We start from the raw sequence: 19,518 nt of genomic DNA on the forward strand, positions 1-19,518 counted from the left end.
CTTCTGCAAGCACACGCACCCTATGGAAGAAAACTAAAGAAAAATTAAGCCAAGTCACTCCAGGTGACCACGAGGTCACCCCAGTCCTTCATCAGAGCATTCGGCCACTCACGCTGGACAAGACTCCTGCTACCCCCTCCTGCGCGCATACATTCACCACTGTCCCCCTTAAAACCACACTGCAGGAGCCAGCGGAGGGTGTCCTGGTTACAACACTGGACTCCCACATGGCCGACAGCAGTTCAAGTCCCAGATCCAGTGGCTTGAAACTCATGCTGGGCACATGTGCGTGCATGCTTGAGATCCCGAGAGAATGGAGGAGAAGGGATTGCAGTGTGGTCATCCCCCCTGGGGAGTGATTTCTCACTTTCTTTTGCACTGTCTCTGTCTCTTTGTCTCTCCAGTGAGCACATGCACCCTAAGGCAAAAACCTCTAAAATAAATAAATAAATAAATGAAACCACACAGTAATCTGTAATGCACCGGTTTATCCAACTAACTTGGTTTTGTGGTCCAGGTGACCGCCCTAACTCTGGAGGAAATCTTTTCCTTTGCTTCCTTCAGCTCAGCCTTCCTTTCTCAGCTTGACAATCCACGAACACAAATGAAACCAAGAAGCTGCAAGGCCATACAACAGCCTGCTGTTAACAGAAGACCCCACACTCTGCGGCTTCAGAAAGACAGAAATTTCTCTCTCCTGGCCAGGCTGGCATGCCTGCTCAGGGCTGGTCAGCCCCCAGACCTTCTGCCCTCCCCATCATCCCAACATTGCAGCTTCCATTCAGAGCCCAAGAAGGCTGCCTGGTCCCCACTGTCACGCCTACATTCCAGGCAGCAGGAGGGAGTAAAGGCAGAAGGCTACTGCAGCTCCCGCAAGGACTGGACGCGGGAGCTGCAGATGTCATGACTTGATCACGCCGCTGGCCCCGGAGAGGGCTCTCTGCCCAGCCCAAAAGTGCTGGCTGTTAAGTTAATAAAGATCATGAAATATCCGGCCTGTGGGGTAACTCCCAACTCCCAGGCTTTGTGCTGAGGACCTTACACATTCTACATCCCATTTCCAGTCCTGAGAGACACACTCTCCAGCTCTCTCCCACCTTTGCTTGAATATCACACCAAGCTTGTGTGCGCATGTGCCCAAGATCCCAGAAGGAGAACGGAGGAGAAGGGATTGTGACGTGGCCACCCCCTCGGTGGGGGGTGACTTCTCACTTCCCCTCTCACTGTCGCTCTCTCTCTTCTGCAAGCACACGCACCCTATGGAAGAAAACTAAAGAAAAATTAAGCCAAGTCACTCCAGGTGACCACGAGGTCACCCCAGTCCTTCATCAGAGCATTCGGCCACTCACGCTGGACAAGACTCCTGCTACCCCCTCCTGCGCGCATACATTCACCACTGTCCCCCTTAAAACCACACTGCAGGAGCCAGCGGAGGGTGTCCTGGTTACAACACTGGACTCCCACATGGCCGACAGCAGTTCAAGTCCCAGATCCAGTGGCTTGACACTCATGCTGGGCACATGTGCGTGCATGCTTGAGATCCCGAGAGAATGGAGGAGAAGGGATTGCAGTGTGGTCATCCCCCCTGGGGAGTGATTTCTCACTTTCTTTTGCACTGTCTCTGTCTCTTTGTCTCTCCAGTGAGCACATGCACCCTAAGGCAAAAACCTCTAAAATAAATAAATAAATAAATGAAACCACACTGTAATCTGTAATGCACCGGTTTATCCAACTAACTTGGTTTTGTGGTCCAGGTGACCGCCCTAACTCTGGAGGAAATCTTTTCCTTTGCTTCCTTCAGCTCAGCCTTCCTTTCTCAGCTTGACAATCCACGAACACAAATGAAACCAAGAAGCTGCAAGGCCATACAACAGCCTGCTGTTAACAGAAGACCCCACACTCTGCGGCTTCAGAAAGACAGAAATTTCTCTCTCCTGGCCAGGCTGGCATGCCTGCTCAGGGCTGGTCAGCCCCCAGACCTTCTGCCCTCCCCATCATCCCAACATTGCAGCTTCCATTCAGAGCCCAAGAAGGCTGCCTGGTCCCCACTGTCACGCCTACATTCCAGGCAGCAGGAGGGAGTAAAGGCAGAAGGCTACTGCAGCTCCCGCAAGGACTGGACGCGGGAGCTGCAGATGTCATGACTTGATCACGCCGCTGGCCCCGGAGAGGGCTCTCTGCCCAGCCCAAAAGTGCTGGCTGTTAAGTTAATAAAGATCATGAAATATCCGGCCTGTGGGTAACTCCCAACTCCCAGGCTTTGTGCTGAGGACCTTACACATTCTACATCCCATTTCCAGTCCTGAGAGACACACTCTCCAGCTCTCTCCCACCTTTGGTTTCCAGGTGGAGAAGGTGCTGTTCTGGGAGGGAGGCCTCTGTCTCCGTAGAGCGGGTCGAGTCCCCACGCCGACTGCTCTGCGGGGTGGCAGCTGCCCTGGCCATCAGCAGGCCTCCCTGTCAAGGTTAAAGGGACTCCGGAGGGCTGCAGCATGGTGGCTAGGGTGGCTGGACCACGTGACCAACCATGCAGTTTGAAGCTCAGTCCCGGTGGGTACACGCGTGTGCGCCTGAACCCCCAAAAGGAGGCAAGATGGAGGAGGAGGGGTTACGGGGCTCACTCTCTCCCCGCCCCATTGTCACTCTGGCGGGTACTCTCGCTCTGGCAAAAAGAAAAAGAAAAATACTTTAAAGGAGTCCGGAGTACTTAGCCCTCTGACCACGGGCAAGTCTTAGGCTTCCTTCAGAGAGGAGGTGTTTAGCACAGTGAGGGCTACGGGGGGGAAAGGGGTGATACCCAGTCCTCACCCACCGTAAGGGCCACCGTCGACACTCCCGTAACCAAAACCAGGTTAGCCAGACGAGAGCGGAACCCACCTAACCCCGAGCCACAGGACCTGGGGGCCTTCAGAACGAGGGCCCAGGGACACAGGGACCCTCTGACTGGCCGCAGGGCTCCAGGACCAGGGACTGTGAACAGCAGGGCACGAGCCGATGGCGACAGGCCGAGGGCCCCCGCGGGCCCGTCTGCAGCTCCCGGCGGCCTCTGTACCGTGTCTGTTCTTCCTGAGTGGGGACAGGACGCCTTGGGGACGAGCCTGAGTGTCTTTATGAACAACCGTTACACAGACGAGTGGGGACGAGGCTAGACTGTGCTTTTAGCCAAGTCACTCCAGGTGACCACGAGGTCACCCTAGTCCCTTCATCAGAGCATTCGGCCACTCACGCGGCACCTTGGGGAGAAGTCCAGTCCCCGAGTCTCTCTTCCCTGTGGAGAAAGACGGGAGGGAACAGTCAGAGAGCAACTGCGTCTGAGGCCTTCGCTTAGGGGCACCGTTCCCTGAGCCCAGCTGAGAGGGCGTGAACAAGTAATAAAAGGGGCCAGCAGGCGTCGTGGTTAAGGCGCTGGGCTCACACATGACTGATGGCAGTTCAAGTCTCAGAACTGACAAATTGCTCTCTCTCTCCCTCTCTCTCTCTCTCTCCCATGGCCTATAACAAATTTAAATAACAACAACAACGATAATAATAACAGGGGCTGGCAGGTGGCACAGCGGTTAAGGTGCTGGACTAGAACAGATATACCAGGGGCCGGCAGGTGGCACAGCGGTGAAGGTGCTGGACTCCCACATGGCCAAGCACGGTTGGAGTCTTGGTCCTGGTGGCTTGCTTTCTCACTTTCCCTTTCTCTCTCTCTGTCTCTCTCTCGTCAAATTAAAAATAACAATAATAATAACAATAAATAATTCTAAAAAAGAAATTCAGCAAACAATTTTTAGGGGAAAAACGAGTAATAAAGGTTTCTACTAGTTTTTCTTTTTCTTTCTGGAGGCATATATATAGGGTTGCAATGCCCTTTTCTTTTCTTTTTTAATATATTTAATCACTGCACATCCTAACAGCATACGAGACGGCTTTCCCAGTGAGAATGGACCAGCCAGCGGAATGATCACCGAGGCACCACAACCAAGGCTTCTTTGTTGACGATGACGGATATATTTACTTTCTTGATTTGGTTCCCACACCTTCCACGCATGCTTTGAAAAGCTACACCGGACCCCACAAACACGTGCAGTGACTGAATGTAAATCAGAAATCGGGGCCAGCGGGTAGAACAGGAGCTGAGGCACTGGACTTCCATGTGGTTGACTGCAGTTCGAGTCCTGGACCCGGTGGCCTGAAACTCACACCGGGCGTGTGCGCGTGCCTGTCCAAAATCCCAAAAGGAGAATGATGGAGGAGGGGGTTCGAGGTGAGGCCATTCTCCCTGGGGGGTGACTTTTTGCTTCCAGTCTCTGTTTCTCCAACAAGTGCAAAGGCCCTATAGCAACAATTTCTCTTAAAAAAAAATAAAATTTAAATCACAAATCACAGTAAAACTAATAAAATTAAAAAGTTAGGAGGACCAGCAGTTGGCATAATGGCTATGTCACTGGACTCCCATGTAGTCGACAGCAGTTCGAGTCTTGATCCTGGTGGCTTAAACTCACGGCAGACGCATGTGCATGCGTGCCCAGGATCCCGAGAGGAGAATGGAAGAGAAGGGATTGCGGTGTGGCCATCTGACTCTCTCTCGCTTTCTGACTCTCTCTCTGTCTGTCTGGCGAGCACACGTGCCCTATAGCAAAAACGTCTCCCCCCAGAAAAAAAAAAAAAAAGAGAGAGAGAGAACAAAAAAGAGACTGGGCTTAAACAACTGAAATGTATTTCCTCACAGTCCCACTGCAGCCTCAGGGTCATGGTGACAGCAGGCTTGGCGTCACCTTTGGCCGCCAGTGGCCATCTCCTCTCCATGTCATGACATGGTGGAGAGCGAGCCAGCTCCGGTGTCTTATCCCGTAGGGACACTAGTGTTATCAGGTCGCGGCCCCACCCGGTGACCCCATTTAACCTCAGCTCCTTCCCTAGAGGCCCTGTCTCCACATAGTGCCACACTAGGATTTAGGGGTGCAACACACACATTTGGGGGCAGTGCAGACATCCAGCAGACACCACTACCCACCCCAAACTCCCAGCGGATTTCCCAAGTATCCTGTAAACACACGTGGCCATCTGCTAAGGGCCCCTGCATGATACTGAGCACCTGGATCCCGAGTTGCCTGATGCCAGTTGGTCTCTCCATTGGGGGCACGTCGATGGATTCAGTGCCAAGGGCTCTTCAGTGATGGCTGCTTATTCCCCACTCCTTCCACTCCTCTCGGTTTTCAAAATGCCATGTTGCACTTGGGAATTCTGATGCATTCCAGAATCCACAACAACCTCATCTGACCCATAACAATAACAATCTGACCCATAACAAGCTTTAGTGATCATTTAACAAAAATTAAGAATTAAATCTTCGTTGCTATAAGCCAATGAGATTTTCTAGACCTTTTGTTACTTGGTAGAACTTCATAGAACTGACTAATACAAGGCGGGGTCGGCCCTGCAGGAGCAAGTGGACTAGAGCATCTCTGCTGTCCATCGAGTCCTTTGTCCTACCCTGTGCTTCATTCTCAGTAAATGGGACCTCGGTCCTGAAGAGAAGGTGCTCTAGGGAAGCCATGTGGTATATTTATTCAGTTTTGCACTTGGGCAGACCTGGCTTGCTCCGCTTTGCATTTACAAGTTGTGAACCCATAATCAAGTAATTTTCACTGATCAGGCCACCGTTTTCTTCTTCATACAATGCAGAAGGTGGGTCAGGGTGCGGTCAGAGACAAACACAGCGCTCCCTGCGGCAGGAACGTCTGCCATAGCTACCAGCCTTCTGGAATAGTCTTGCTAGAGGTGCAGAGGCTCCCACATTCCAGTCCCACCTCTCCAGAGCAGGCATCAAAGCTCTAACTCCAGCCACACTCCGCGCCGCCTGCAGCCAGGCCTGGGCTCCTCAGGCAGACACGTGGGCACCGGACTTGGGTTCCGAGGCCAGCTCTGGTTTCCACATGTTGCTGATGTGGCCAGGCAGCCTGCTGGGGGTGGTTTCCTGGGGTTGCAGAGCCGACTTCCTGGGGCAGCAGGGTGTCAGGTGGCGGATGTGACTGCGGCAGTGGCTTCACGAGGCCTTTCTGCAGTGTGGTCTGAGCCCGGCTCTTCAGTCAACCCCAAGTCCCCACTCAGTAGTTCATGAAGAGCCTTTGAGCAATTTCCGCATACACCGCTGGATTCCACTTGCTGTGCTTATCAACTAACACCTCTGTGGTGGGCATTGTGTCCTCACTATTAGGCTTGGAGTCATCAGAGCCTGTTGGCTTTCAGGCACCCGGGGGGGGGGTCACGAGGCCACTGCACTGGCTGGTGCGCCCGACAACTCCAGTGCCCTTGCCCAAGCTGGGTAGGGCGTCTGCAGTTGGAACCTGGTGTGGAGACGTGATCTTGTTCCGTTTCCCTCAGCCTGGCCCTCCTGCTAGCAGAATTAATCTAAGACCATGGCAGGAGGGGAGACACCCCCCACCCCCCTTCAGTCTTCCATCTTGTCTCTCCAGGCCAGTTGATTGACTGCAGTAAGCACTGTGAACACCAGAGGGCGATAACTGTTCGTTTAGGAAGGAAGTGTCACAGGTTTATAGCAATTCACTCCTTTTTGTCTCTGCATTTTTTTTCTTCTTCCTCTTTTTTTTATTTTTATTTTTATTTATTTTTATTACCATAGGGTGCATGTGCTCACCAGAGAGAAGAGACAGTTAGAGGGAAAGTGAGAAATCACCCCCCTGGGGGGATAGCCACACAGCAATCCCTTCTCAATTCTCTCCCTGGAATTTTGGGCATGCACATGCACCCGGCATGATTTTCAAGCCACCAGGTCCAGGACTTGAACCATGGTCAGCCATGCGGAGTCCAGTACCTTAATCACATGCCACCTGCTGGCCCCTCTCTCTACATAAAGAAATGACTTGGATGCAACTAATTAATCGGTCTTAGAGCCGGAAACAGCAAATATGGTGTGTGCATTGCCCGTAGCTTACAGGTGAGGAATGGACCCAGGGAGGGGAGGGCCGTGCCCGAGGTCACGTGGCTAGAAAGACAGCAGGGCAGGGAATTGAGGCTACACCATGCTTGGCAGAGGACTCTGCAGACCTGCAGTTTTCAGAGGTGGTCCCAGAGAGAAGAGAAGAAAGAGTGAGCTGTCCCTGTGTTCCTACAAAGACCTGGACGGGCTGCAGCTACTCAGAATACTCCAGGTGAACAGGGGCTGGGCTGGCACCTGGACCCCCGGGCTGCAAACGCAGGTGCCCACAATGTCCATGCAGGTCACAGAGAAGAGGAAAGTGATCTGAGAGCTAACAGGGATTGCCGGGGACTGTGGCCAGTGGGCGGGTGTACGCTGCCACGGAGCAGCCAGCCACAACTCAGGCCCAGCCAGCTGTGGTCAAAACGCACATCTAGGGACCAGCAGTTAGCGTAATGGCTATGTCACTGGACTCTCACGTAGTCAGCCACGGATCGAGTCCCAGACCCGGTGGCTTAAACTCACATCGGGCACATGTGCGTGCATGCCCAAGATCCCGAGAGGAGAATGGAGGAGAAGGGATTGCAGCGTGACCATCCCCCTGGGGGGTGATTTCTCGCTTTCTGTCTCTCTGTCTCTCTCTGTCTGTCTGGCGAGCGCACGCGCCCTATAGCAGAAGCCTCTCCAAAAAAAGAAAAAAAAAAAAAAAGAAATGCACATCTAGATCTTCAGATGTTTCTGTTTTTCAACAGAAGCTATAAATCTAAGTGCTGATATGAAAATTTCCTTTTTTAAATTAATGCTGGCAACAAATTCAAGCTTTGTTCAACTCGACCCTCTGAACTTAGGCATTTTCAACTGCACAGTGAGGAGATCATCCACACTCCGGTTTCTGGGTCCTAGGAGAGTTCTTTTTAGCCTGGGCTGAGCCAGGAGAGGCTCTCCCACATTTTTTAGGGGGGAAGGAGGTTTGTTTTTTTTTTTTGCCATATGGTATGTGCCCTCGCCAGAAAGACAGAGAGACAGAGAGACAGAAAGCGAGACATCACTGATCCCCCGGGGGCAATCCCTTCTCCATTCTCCTCATGGGATCTTGGACACACATGCATATGCACCTGGCATGGTTTAAGCCACCATTTCCAGGACTCGAACCACGGTCAACTACATGGGAATCCAGCAATGTAGCCATTATGCCAACTGCTGGTCCCTCTTCCACTGGTTTTATGCAGCTCACTCAATAGTGGGTGTGAGAGCTTCTCTATTTATTTATTTATTTATTTATTTTTGTGCTTTGTGCTTTTAGGTTTATTTATTTCATGAGCGTGAGAGACAGAGAGTGAGAGGAAGTGAGGAAGAGAGACAGAGACAGAGAAAGACAACCACCCTCAACAGGGTCTCCTGCCACGATCCTCCCCCACCCCAGCCTTCCCAGCCAGGAGCGCTCCCCCACCTTTCTGCCTGGAGGCCTGGCTCCTCTCACAGCTTTTGGAGAATCTGGAGATGTGAAGCCAGTGTGTAGGGAGCCTCCTCTGCTTTGTGCTTCGCTGTTCCGAGTCTTCCGCGTGAGCCAGAGGCTGTGGGAGGTCACTTATGATGTGACTTACTGGGGTTCCAGGAGGAATGGCAGGACTGCTTTACATTTACATATCGGATATGTTTAGTAATTCTTTTTATCTTATATTTTAGAAATTTGTTGTTGTACATGGTTCAGAAAATGCAAAACAACTAGTAAAGCAGTGTATACATTTCAATCATAAATACATAGACTTGGGCCAGTCAGGTGGCTTGTATGTTAAGGTACTGGTTCCAGGACCTGCAGTTAGCATAATGGCTATGTTGCTGGACTCCCATGTAGTTGACCGCGGTTCAAGTCCTGGATCCAGTGGCTTAAACTCACGCCTGACACGTGTGCGTGCGTGCCCAAGATCCCAAGAGGAGAATGGAGGAGAAGGGATTGCAGCATGACCATCCCCCCGGGGAGTGATTTTTCGCTTTGTGTCTCTTTGTCTCTCTCTGTCTCTCTGGCGAGTACACATGCCCTATAGCAAAAACCTCTCCAAAAGCAAACAAACAAAAAATTTAAAAAAAAAAAAAAAAGGTACTGGTTCCCACAGGGCCGTCAGAGTGGTTCAAGTCCCGGGTCCAGTGGCTTGAAAAACACACCAGGCACATATACGTACCTGCACAAAATCCAGGGAGGATGGAAGAGAAGGAACTGCAGTATGGCCACCCCCCGGGGGGTGATTTCTCACTTTCTCTCCCTCCCTATCTCCAGTGTGAGCACGCACCCTACAGCAAAACTAAACTAAAATAAATAAACGAACATATACGTTGAAGAGCGGGCTCATGGCTGTGTGAGGTGCTCAGCCTCCACCACGGGACGGAGCTGATGCCTGGGAGGGGAATAGACAGGGATCACGGCTAGGGAGACACCTTTTAACAATGTCGGTTACCTCCGCACTGCCATTGTGAAAGACGTGAATACGAAGCTTCCTCCTGTGTCCAGAGCTACGCCAATGCCAGATAGCAGATTAGTCTTAAATATACGGGTCACTGGATGAACGTCTGGCCCGTGGTGACAGGCTCCTTTTCAAATGATTAATTGACACAGGATAACTACATATTAATGGGGTACAATGTGATTTTTCAGTCGATGAATACAATGCGTAATAATCAGATCGGGATAATTAGCATATTCATCATCTCCAACAATCATAACTTTATGCTGGAAATAGTCAAAATCCTCTTTTAGCTCTCTGGAGATGTACAGTAAACGACTGTTATCCGTGGTCACCCCCCTGTGTCAGAGAACACTGGGGCCCCATCCTTCGCTCTCACTGTCACGGGTGTCCTGGAGCCTGCGGCTCCCCTTACAGGCCCCAACCATCACTCTTCTCCCCAGCGAGGGGAACCTTTCCACTTTCTGCATGGAGCGAGAACATGAGATTTTTCTTTTCTGTGCGTGGTTTATGTCCCCGAACTAATGTCCTCCAGGCTCCTCGTCTCTGTAAGGACTGGGCAGCGTCCCATGGTGTGTGCACCCCGCCTTTCCTCCATCCGTTCTGTTGGGGACCCCTCGGTGGATGTCACACTTCAGCTGTTGGCACAGGGCTGCCAGGAACAGCCATCTCTGTGACCCTAGCCTTCCTGTTGTGGCCAGCTGCCTCTTCGGACTCCCCTGACCTGTTCCTTCCAGGGGCCCCTCTGGCTGTTTTCCACAAAGGAGTCTCAGTTTACTTTGAAAAGTGCGGGCTGCCCTTATTATTGTCCTCCTACTGCAACAGAAAGCCCCCTGAGGCCAAGGCCCCCAGGGTGGGACTAACCCCGGGACCTGGGATGGCAGGGGGCAGAGCGGGTCTGAGCCTGTGCCTAACCGGTCCCTGCTAAAGGGCTATGACAGGACTAAACCAGGCTCTGAGTTCTGTGGGAACTTGGGCCCCAGCCCCAGCTACAACTCAGCTACAAAGGGCTGAGAGTTCAGATCCCTATTAAGGCCTTGGAAGAAGAAAATAAGGTCAGTAGCCCTGCTGAGCCCATTCAAATGCAGGAATTGCCTTGTGCAGGGAGAAATCCAGGCCAGAGAAACTCCTGTTAACCCCTTCCTGGCCTGAGACTCAGCAGGATAGGCGATTGGAGGTCCAGCCACGCTAGCACTGGAAGCAGGGGCTCCTTCAAGGTGCTGGGACACCACTTTGATTTTTGACGACTGATTTTTTGACAAAGGGTCAATCCAGTGGGGAAAGAAAACCTCTTTAGCAAATGGTGCTGGACAAACTGGGTGTCCACCCACAGAAAGTTGAATCCGGACTCCTGTCTCTCACCATTAACAAAAATCAACTCAAAGTGGATCAAATATCTAAACCTAAGCCCTCAAACTGTAAAATACCTGTGGAAAACACTGGAGTAACTCAGAGACATTGGGGTAGGCAAAGACTTCATAAGTAAGCCCCTAAAGTATAGGTAATAACCCCCAAAATAGGCAAGTGGGATTACATCAGATTAAGAAGTTTCTGCACAGGGACCAGCAGTTAATGTAATGACTATGTCGCTGAACTCCCATGTAGTCGACGGCGGTTCGAATCCCAGACCTGGTGGCTTAAACTCACGCTGGGTGTGTGTGCGTGCCCAAGATCCTGAGAGGAGAATAGAGGAGGAGGAATTGCGGTGTGGCCATCCCCCCTGGAGGGTGATTTCTCACTTTCTATCTCTCTGTCTCTCTCTTTCTGGTGAGCACACACACCCTATAGCAAAAACGTCTAAAAATAAAAAAGTTTCTGCACAACAAAAGACATAGTAATCAGTGTGAATTGACAACCTCAGAATGGGAGACTATTTTTGTAAACTATTCCTTAGATAAGGGACTGATAACCAGAATACACAGGAACTCAAGCAGCTTACCCCCCCCAAAAAATGATCAACCCAATTAAAAGATGAGAACATGAGCTGAACAAACAACTCTTTAAGAAAGACATACTGGGACCAGCAGTTAGCGCAATGGCTATGTCGCTGGACTCCCATGTAGTCGACCGTGGTTCACGTCCTGGACCTGGTGGTTTAAAACTCATGCCAGGTGTGTGTGCGTGTGTGCCCAAGATCCCGAGAGGAAAATGGAGGAGAAGGGATTGCGGCGTGGTCATCCCCCCTGGGGGGTGATTTCTCGCTTTCTATCTAGGGTGATGCAGATCAAAAACACAATAAGATACCACCTAACCTCAGTCAGAATGGTGAAGATTTAAAAACAAACAAACAAACAAAAAAGCAAAGAATGATAAGTGCTGGGGAGACTGTGGTGAAAGGGGAACTCTCCTATACTGTTAGTGGGAATGTAAATGGTCTAGCCATTATGGAGCTTCCTCAAAGATCTACAAATAGAACTACCATATGATCCAACAGTCCCACTCCTGGGCATCCACCCACAGGATAGGAGAATGCTCAATCAGAAAAGCACTTGCACAGCTATATTTACTGTGGCATTATTCACAATTGCTAAGACATGGAACCAACCCAAATATCCACAAATAGATGAATGGATTGAAAAAGTGTGGCACATATACTCTATGGAATACTGCTTAGCCATAAAAAAACAGTAAGACCTTGGCATGTGATAGAAAGTGGATGAATATGAAAGATCTACTGCTCAGTGAAGCAAGCCAGGCTATGAAAGAGAGACATCGTATGTCTCCACTTAACATATACCAACTGTCCACACTCTGTGGCAGAAACTGGAAGATTAGAAGATATAGAAGCATGGAAAATGGTTGTGGATACTGGAGATAGTGTGGGAAGAGGGTGAGAGAAGAGAGTGTAAAGAAAGAAATCAAGCAGAAAAATAGGCAAGAAATTTCTGGGACCCAGAAATGGATGATTATCTGTTGATGATAATGTGTCTTGTATCCTCAACTGGACTGGTGTGAAGTACATTCATGTTGGGTAAATTCATTTCACAAGCTAAGTGATATATAGTAATTGAATGTATAAAATAAATGAAAATTTTAAAAAGTAATAAATTATTAACATTAAAAAAAAAAGACAAACCCCAGCCACCTGGTGGAAATTTTAAAAAGTAATACATTATTAACATTAAAAAAAAAAAAGACAAACCCCAGCCACCTGGTGGTGAGGAAGTCTAAGTGACCTGTGGAGAGGCCTCGTGGTGGGAACTTAGGCCTTCGGTCCACGACACTAGCTGAACTCCCAGTGCGCAGAAGCACCAACCTGCTGGCCGTGTGCGTGTGCCATCTTGAAGGTGGACCCTCTAGCCCCGGGCTGCTCCAAATGATGTGTAGGGCAGAGGTGAGCCTTCCTCGCAATCGCAGATGGATGGGCTCGATAAGCTGTGGGGGTGCTGGGTTACACAGCAGTGGGAAACAGTACCCCACTCCCCCCTCCCTCCCCCAGAGTTGTGCAGAAGTCTTGGGCCTTACCTAGGTCCAGGCACCAACGCGAACCTGTGTTTCTTGCCACGAGAATTTGCAATTCTTTCACTGTCACCTTTGGGGTGGAGAAACCTCCTGAGAGGCCAAACCTTTGGGATCTTGCCAAACCATCTCCCTCCACTTCCAAGTTGGCCTTTGATAAAAACAAACAAACAAACAAACAAAAAGACTCAAGGTTATTTAGAGTGGTCATTCGTGCCCCCTTTCCCATCTCTAGAACTCCTGGCATCACCTCTGGAATGGACTGAAGACTTTTGCAAAAGATGGAGTCTCTCACAGGTGGGCCTCTCTGCTGTCAGCCGGGCAAAATTCCCAAGGTAAGTCACGGCGAAGCCTGCCTCCTGCTGGCGGAGAGGAGAGCAGCCAGTGCGGGGAGATCCGACACAGCTGTGTTTCAGCAAGTGGCTCAGATGCACACCCACTCATTGCTGGCTCTTCAGCTTCCAGACACTGTTCAAGGTGCCCGGGGAGGGGGCGCTGTAGACAGAGCCAGTGGACAGAGGTGGGATGTGGGCTGGAGTGCTGACATGCCTGAGTCTTGGGCCACTTGTAGGACAGAGGTACAGATGGAAAGAGAAGCAGGATGGGAGGGCCGAGGGCCGGGGTGGTCCTCTGACACCACCAGGTTCCTGCACAAAATTCCACATGGTCCAAGAACCCTAAACTTGAGCATGGTCATTAAAAAGAACATTAGTCAAGAGAATAAAGATGTATTTTTTAATTCCCAGAGGGCATGTGTGCTCATTAGAGAGAGAAATCGTGCAAGAAAGTGTATATTCCTTTTTCCTTTATAAAAGAAAAACAAAAAGAATTAGAATTTCATTTCATTTCTTCAATTTGACCAGAGACAGACAGATGGGGGTGGAGGGTGAGAAGCAAGGCACCAGGTCTGGGACTCGAACTGCTATCGGCCATATGGGAGTCCAGTGCCTTAATCACCATGCCACCTGCCAGCCCCTATTCCTTTCTCTTTGCACTGTTTTTTAAAGTGTATTAATTTCTTCCATGTGCGAGCAACAGAGAGACAAGCACCCCATCAAGTCACCGCACCGTCTCAGCCGGCCTAGGTCCTGGGAGCATTAGTGCATGCCTGGTATGCAAAGAGTTCCTAGGATGTACACCAGTGGTGTGGTCAGGCCACAATCCCTTCTCTTCCACTTCTCCATCCTTTTGAGATTTGGGGCTCACACACACAGACTCGGTGGCTTAAAACTCATGCTGGGCGCGTGTGCGCGTGTTCCTAAAACCCCAAGAGGAAGATGGAGGAGAAGGGATGGCTGCATGGCCATCCCCCTTGGAAGTGATCTCTCTCTTTCTGTCTCTCTCTGTCCCTCTGGTGAGCGTGTCTGCCCTGTAGCAGAAGTCTCTCTCAAAAACAAACTGGAGGGAACCAGCAGTTAGCATAATGCCACTGGACTCCCACGTAGTCGACCACGGTTCACGTCCTGGACATGGTGGCTTAAAACTCACGCCGGGCGCGTGTGCGTGCATGCCCGAGATCCCAAGAGGAGAATGGAGGAGAAGGGATTGCAGCGTGACCATCTCCCCTGGGGGGTGATTTCTCGCTTTCTGTCTCTCTGTCTCTCTCTGTCTGTCTGGCGAGCGCATGTGCCCTATAGCAAAAACCTCTCCAAAAAAAAACAAACAAACAAACAAACAAACTGGAGAGGCTGGGGTTCAAACTGCAGTCGGCCATGTGGGATCCAGATCTTCTAACCACCAGGATACAGCCCAGAATAAGCATAGTTTATTTTACAGTTGTTCGGTGTTTAGCTACAAAGTATGTAGGTCTTGATGGCCGCCCCGTGTTGTTCAAATATTATTTCATAAGAGAAAGAAACAGGTACCCATAACAGGGTCTTCATGCCACAACCCACCCCAGCCACAGCCAGCCCAGAGCAGGGGCATCCAAATGTGTACCTAGCATGCTCAGGGAGGTCCTGGGATATGAACTCAGGACCTTTTCCATGTGAACCCACTTGCATTACCGTGGCCCCACCACTTGGCATCTCGATCTGCACTCTCGACTTGGGTGTCACCCATCAGGGATGTCTGTGCAGAGGACCAGGGTCCCAGGCTGTGAGTTCCCAGGCTGGAGGCGAGTGGGGCAGAGGTTGCCGCAGCTGTCTGGAGAATGACCACCGCCTGGTCGCAGCTGCCTCCATCTCTGCTCTGGAAAGACCAGCAGATGGGGCTGCATGAGAGCAGGTCTGGGGGGCAGGGGGCCCTGATGGGACCCAGCTGTTCTCCCAACTGCATGTCCCCATCCCAAACACTCTCAACAAGGAAGGAGTGGCAGGGGAGGGCATGTTACACCCACTCTGCATGAGTCGGGTAGGGCGGGGAGCCCAGCCCTGACCATAGCGCGTGTGGGTTCTCAGAGTGTGGTCCCTGAACTCACAGCACCACCACCCCACCCCCCATTGAAAGCTAGTTAGGACTGTGGCTCTTGCAGGATGGATGGTGTCCCTTTGTGGGAGGGACACCCAGTGGCACATTACTGGGCTTGAAGGATTCCCCAGCCCCTACATCCCTCAGTGCCATGTGGAATTCTATGGAGACTTTTTACTGGAAAGAGAATATTTCTTAGGCCCAGCAGTTCGCATAATGGCTATGTCACTGGACTCCCATGTAGTCGACCACAGTTCAAGTCCTGGACCCGGTGGCTTAAACTCATGCTGGACACGTGTGCGTGTATGCCCAAGATTCAGAGAGGAGAACGGAGGAGAAGGGATTGCGGTGTGGCCATCCCCCCTGGAGATTTCTCACTTTCTATCTCTCTGTCTTTCTGGTGAGCGCTTGCACTCTGTAGTAGTAAACCTCTCCAAAAAAAGAAAAAGAAAAAGAAAAAGAATAAAAGAATATTTCTTAAAGCATGCACAGTGTCCAAACAGTGGGAAAATGCTCCACCGATGCTGTCAGAGTTCATCTTCAACCGCCACCCCCAGAATGAACATCGTATTGTTGCTTTTGTCCCTTTACAAGGGCTAGTCCCAGCAAGCTTAAGTGCCTTGTCTTGCTCTGGCCTAAATGCTGTCCTGTCCAGAGACTCTCCAGCTCTGCTGCTCCTCAGACCCCCCTCACGTCACCAGGAGCTCAGCAGTGCTTCTCAAACTTGAGTGCCATTCGCAGCCACCTGGAGGCTTTGTTAAAATAAATTGCTCTTGGGCCAACAGGTGGCATGGCATGGCGGTTACGGTGCTGCATGGATGGACTGCCACAGGGTCGACTGCAGCTTGAGTTCCGGACCTGTCAGCTTGCTTTCTCACTTTTCCTCTCTCTGTCTCTCTCTGGGGAGTGCATGTATCCTATAGCAAAATTAAAAAATAATAATCACAATAAATAAAAAAATAAATAAACTGCTCCAGAGTTTCTTATTTTGGAGGTCTGCAAAGGGTTCCTCCACCCCCAATGCATGTCTAACAAGTTCCCGGGGTGATTTAGCCGCTGCTACTCTGTGGACGGTGCAAACCCCTGCACCAGCTGGGCTCCAGCTCCAACCCAGCTCCACCCAAACAAAGCGGGCATGATCACGCCCTCCCACAATGGCTTGTTGTGAGATGCCAGCGAGATGATGGGCGTGAAAGAGCTGTGTCAGCTGCTCTCACACTCCCTGCTCTCACACTCGCCAGGCCATTCACCTGGGAACCTGCCTGGGGCTGGTGCCCTGGAGCCTTGAAGGGCGACTGGCTGGGGTGCAGGGTGGGGACCTTAGCGTCTCCAGCGAGAAAGCAGCCTTGAGGGCCCAGACCCAGGATCCCTCCTCGATCTGCACCGCCTCCTCATCTCAAGCAGCCTGCTGGGCACTGCCCCAACAGCTGACTGGCCTGGGCCACTTGTGTAGGGGCCAGTCCAGGCAGGCTGGGGCAGTGCAAGCCCATGACTCAGTTTACGCGCCTGGATCTGTTCACCACTGCCTCTGGTGTGTGACTCAGAGTCTGCGTCTTGCCTTCTCTAAGCCTTGGGGTGTGCATTAGTAAAAGGGGCTCAAAGGAGAACCCCGTGAGCTGGTGGAATTCAGGGCCAGTGCTTTTTACAACGCTTGGCAAGCAGCCTGGCTCCTGGCAAGAGTTCAGTCAATAGTAGCTTTTTGTATTTTCATGAAGTGCCTGAACCCAGGCCGCCTTCTGATCGAGTCCCGGTCTTGGAACGCAAACTGCTCCCACGCTGTTCCCCGGTTGCGCCCGGATACGTCCGTCCTGGAATGCCAGCGTGGGGCCCCAGACCGCCAGCCCAGAGTTTGGGTTGAGAAAGTGCAGGAGGCGGGGATGATGGGAGGGCCTGCGGGGGCCTGGGAGGGGCCTGGAAGGAAGAGTGGGCTGGACCGTTAGGTAGCGCCGTGCGAGGGCAGGGTCGGGGCGAGGCGGAGACGCACAGAGCGCTGGGCCTCCAGCCCTGCGTACCCTGGGGGCTGCCGGCTGGGATAGGGTCCGAGGTCACAGCCGGGCAGGGCAAAGGGCGTGGCCTCGCCTCCCCAAGCGCGGGGCCGGACGGGGTTAGGGTAGGGAGGCCGTCGAGGGCGGAGCGTGGCCCGGCGGGGAGGAGCTGCTCCCCTGCACGGTTCGGGGCGGGGCCTGTGGGCACTAAGGAAAGCAGAGGAGGCGTGTCCAGGGCGTGTCCTCTGGGTGGGCCTGGCAGACTCTGCTGAGTTCCCCACTGCCTCTGGGAACACAACCGAGGAGGACCGAGCCAAGACTGCGCAGTCGGACGCTGACTGGGGCGCGAGCGGGCGACCTCGGACTTGCAGCGCCGAGCAGAGAGCAGAAAGCAGGTGAGAAGGGGGACTGGGGAGGCCGGCTGGGCAACCGGAAGCAAAGTTCGCTTTCGCCGTTGGCGCAGGCAGCTTTCTCAGAAGGAGTTGACAGGTTGGGGCAGCTGGTGTCTGAGAAGGAGTATAGCCTCCAAAGCCTGATCCCCCAGTTCTCTGGCTCCCCCTTGCACTAGCTGTGCGACCGGGCCCGTCCACTACGGGTCTCTGGACCTCCGGGTTCCAGCAGGAGGAGAGCGAGCCAGGCGAGCTCCCTATTCCGGTTGCCGGTTCTCACCGACACCGGGAAGGCGAGGCCAGGTGAGCGACCTCGGTGCAGCAGCAGGTGCTCAGATGGCACTGCCAGGCTGCAGTTCCCCCCCAAGGCGGACTGCGCGGGGAGAACTGCTGTAAAGGTCACAGTGGTTCCTCCGACGGGGCTCAGATTCCGAGCCCTGGGGAAGGGGACCCCGAAGCAGTGAGGTGGCTGCTCTCTCCCCATCTCCCAATTCTGAGAATTTAACTGAGCCAAGAGTTTCAAGTTTGAAACTCACTGGGGTTTCTCCAGAGCTGAGCTGGCCTGAAAGGCCTGGGGCGGAAATCGGGGACAGATCTTATCAACTGAGTGGGGAAGAAAAGGGGGAAACCCCACAAAAACCTGGACTCAGGGTTACGCTGAGAACCGGCCTTATGCTGTATGCCCAGAGTCCATTCCTTGGGTTGGAGGCTTCCATTCTTGGGGTAATGGTGCAGCCGGAGCTACAGCCTCCTGCAGTGGTGAGGGCTTGGGCTTCAGGAGGAAACGGACTGGAAGTCCAGTCAGTAAAGTGGAGTAATGACAGTACCCCAGCAGTAGTGGGAAAACTAAGAGTCCTGAGTATACAGTGCCCAGCAAGGCGCCAGTGCCCCCTGAGGCCCCGCTGCACACAGCTGCTCTGATGTGGACGGCAGGTGATGGGCTGGCTTCCTGCAGGGGGAAAAGCCTGTTTTTCTTGGAGGACTGGAAGCGGACTGCTGCCTTCCTCAGACCTTGTGAGGGCCAGAAATGGCCACCTGCCACCAACAGCACTGTGCATTTGAAGGTTAGAGAGTGAGTCACCTGGGCCAAAGACTGGTTGAATTTTCATGTTACCTGAGGTTGGCAGGTGTTCGATTAAACCAAAAACTATTTACTGAGCACCTGCTATTCATATAGACTAAGCAGAGCTAGGGGGTGCAGAGGTGAACTAGCCAGGCCCGGCCCTGCCCGCGTCTTGAGTTGCTAACAATGATGGCACCCCCATTTCCATCATGGCCCTGCTGGAGAGGACACTCACCCCCAAGACATGGGGCAGAGATTCCCTGGCTCTGTCCTGCCCGGGGGGCTGGGATCCAGTTATTCCGGTGCATACTTGGCTTCGGGTGGAGGTGAGGGGCAGCGGGGGCACCTGTTGTCCATCTGAGCAGGATCTGGCACAGAAGGACATTCGGGGTGCTGTGTGCCAGCTCCCTGAAGCTTCCGGGGCCAGCTGCAGAGTGCTACGGGACAGAATTCCGATCAAAGGCGCGCTGTGGAGGACAATGTGTGTGTGTGTGTGTGTGTGTGTGTGTGTCATGGAGGATGGAGGAGGGGCTCAGGAGAGGTGACGCTTGAGAAACCAGAGTAGGCGTGGCTTCCTGGAGTTGGTGAGCCTTGAGCCGGACTTCAAGCCTGAGCTCTCAGGACCTGGTTGGGCTTGGTTCAACCTGGGGCTGCAAAGTCCCCTCATTTCAAGCACTTGAGTAGCACAAGGTTAGAGATTGGTATAGCAGCGCGGGAGAGGACTCTGTGGGTGGTGGCTGTGGCTGTGGTGGGAAAGAGCTGTTCATTTCAAACAGTGCAGATAGACAGCTAATGGAAACCCCCACCCTGCCCCACAAGAATGAAT

General features: G+C 52.3%; 1 protein-coding gene across 4 annotated transcripts in view; it reads left to right on the top strand.

The window, feature by feature from the left end:
• Positions 1–17,226: 17,226 nt before the first annotated feature.
• The window catches only part of CD82 (CD82 molecule), a 53,224-nt gene continuing 50,932 nt past the window's right edge, over positions 17,227–19,518 (top strand). For 2 of the 4 annotated variants that reach the window (XM_006157756.3, XM_027775401.1), the window contains exon 1: positions 17,229–17,635. The gene's annotated coding sequence lies outside the window, so the exon portion shown is untranslated. Of the gene's footprint in view, positions 17,636–19,518 lie in introns of all 4 variants that reach the window. The other 2 variants (XM_014591337.2, XM_006157757.3) reach the window with 2 other exon arrangements.

The sequence above is a fragment of the Tupaia chinensis genome, unplaced genomic scaffold, assembly GCF_000334495.1.
Source record: "Tupaia chinensis unplaced genomic scaffold, TupChi_1.0 Scaffold000561_1, whole genome shotgun sequence".
Classification (NCBI taxonomy): domain Eukaryota; kingdom Metazoa; phylum Chordata; class Mammalia; order Scandentia; family Tupaiidae; genus Tupaia; species Tupaia belangeri.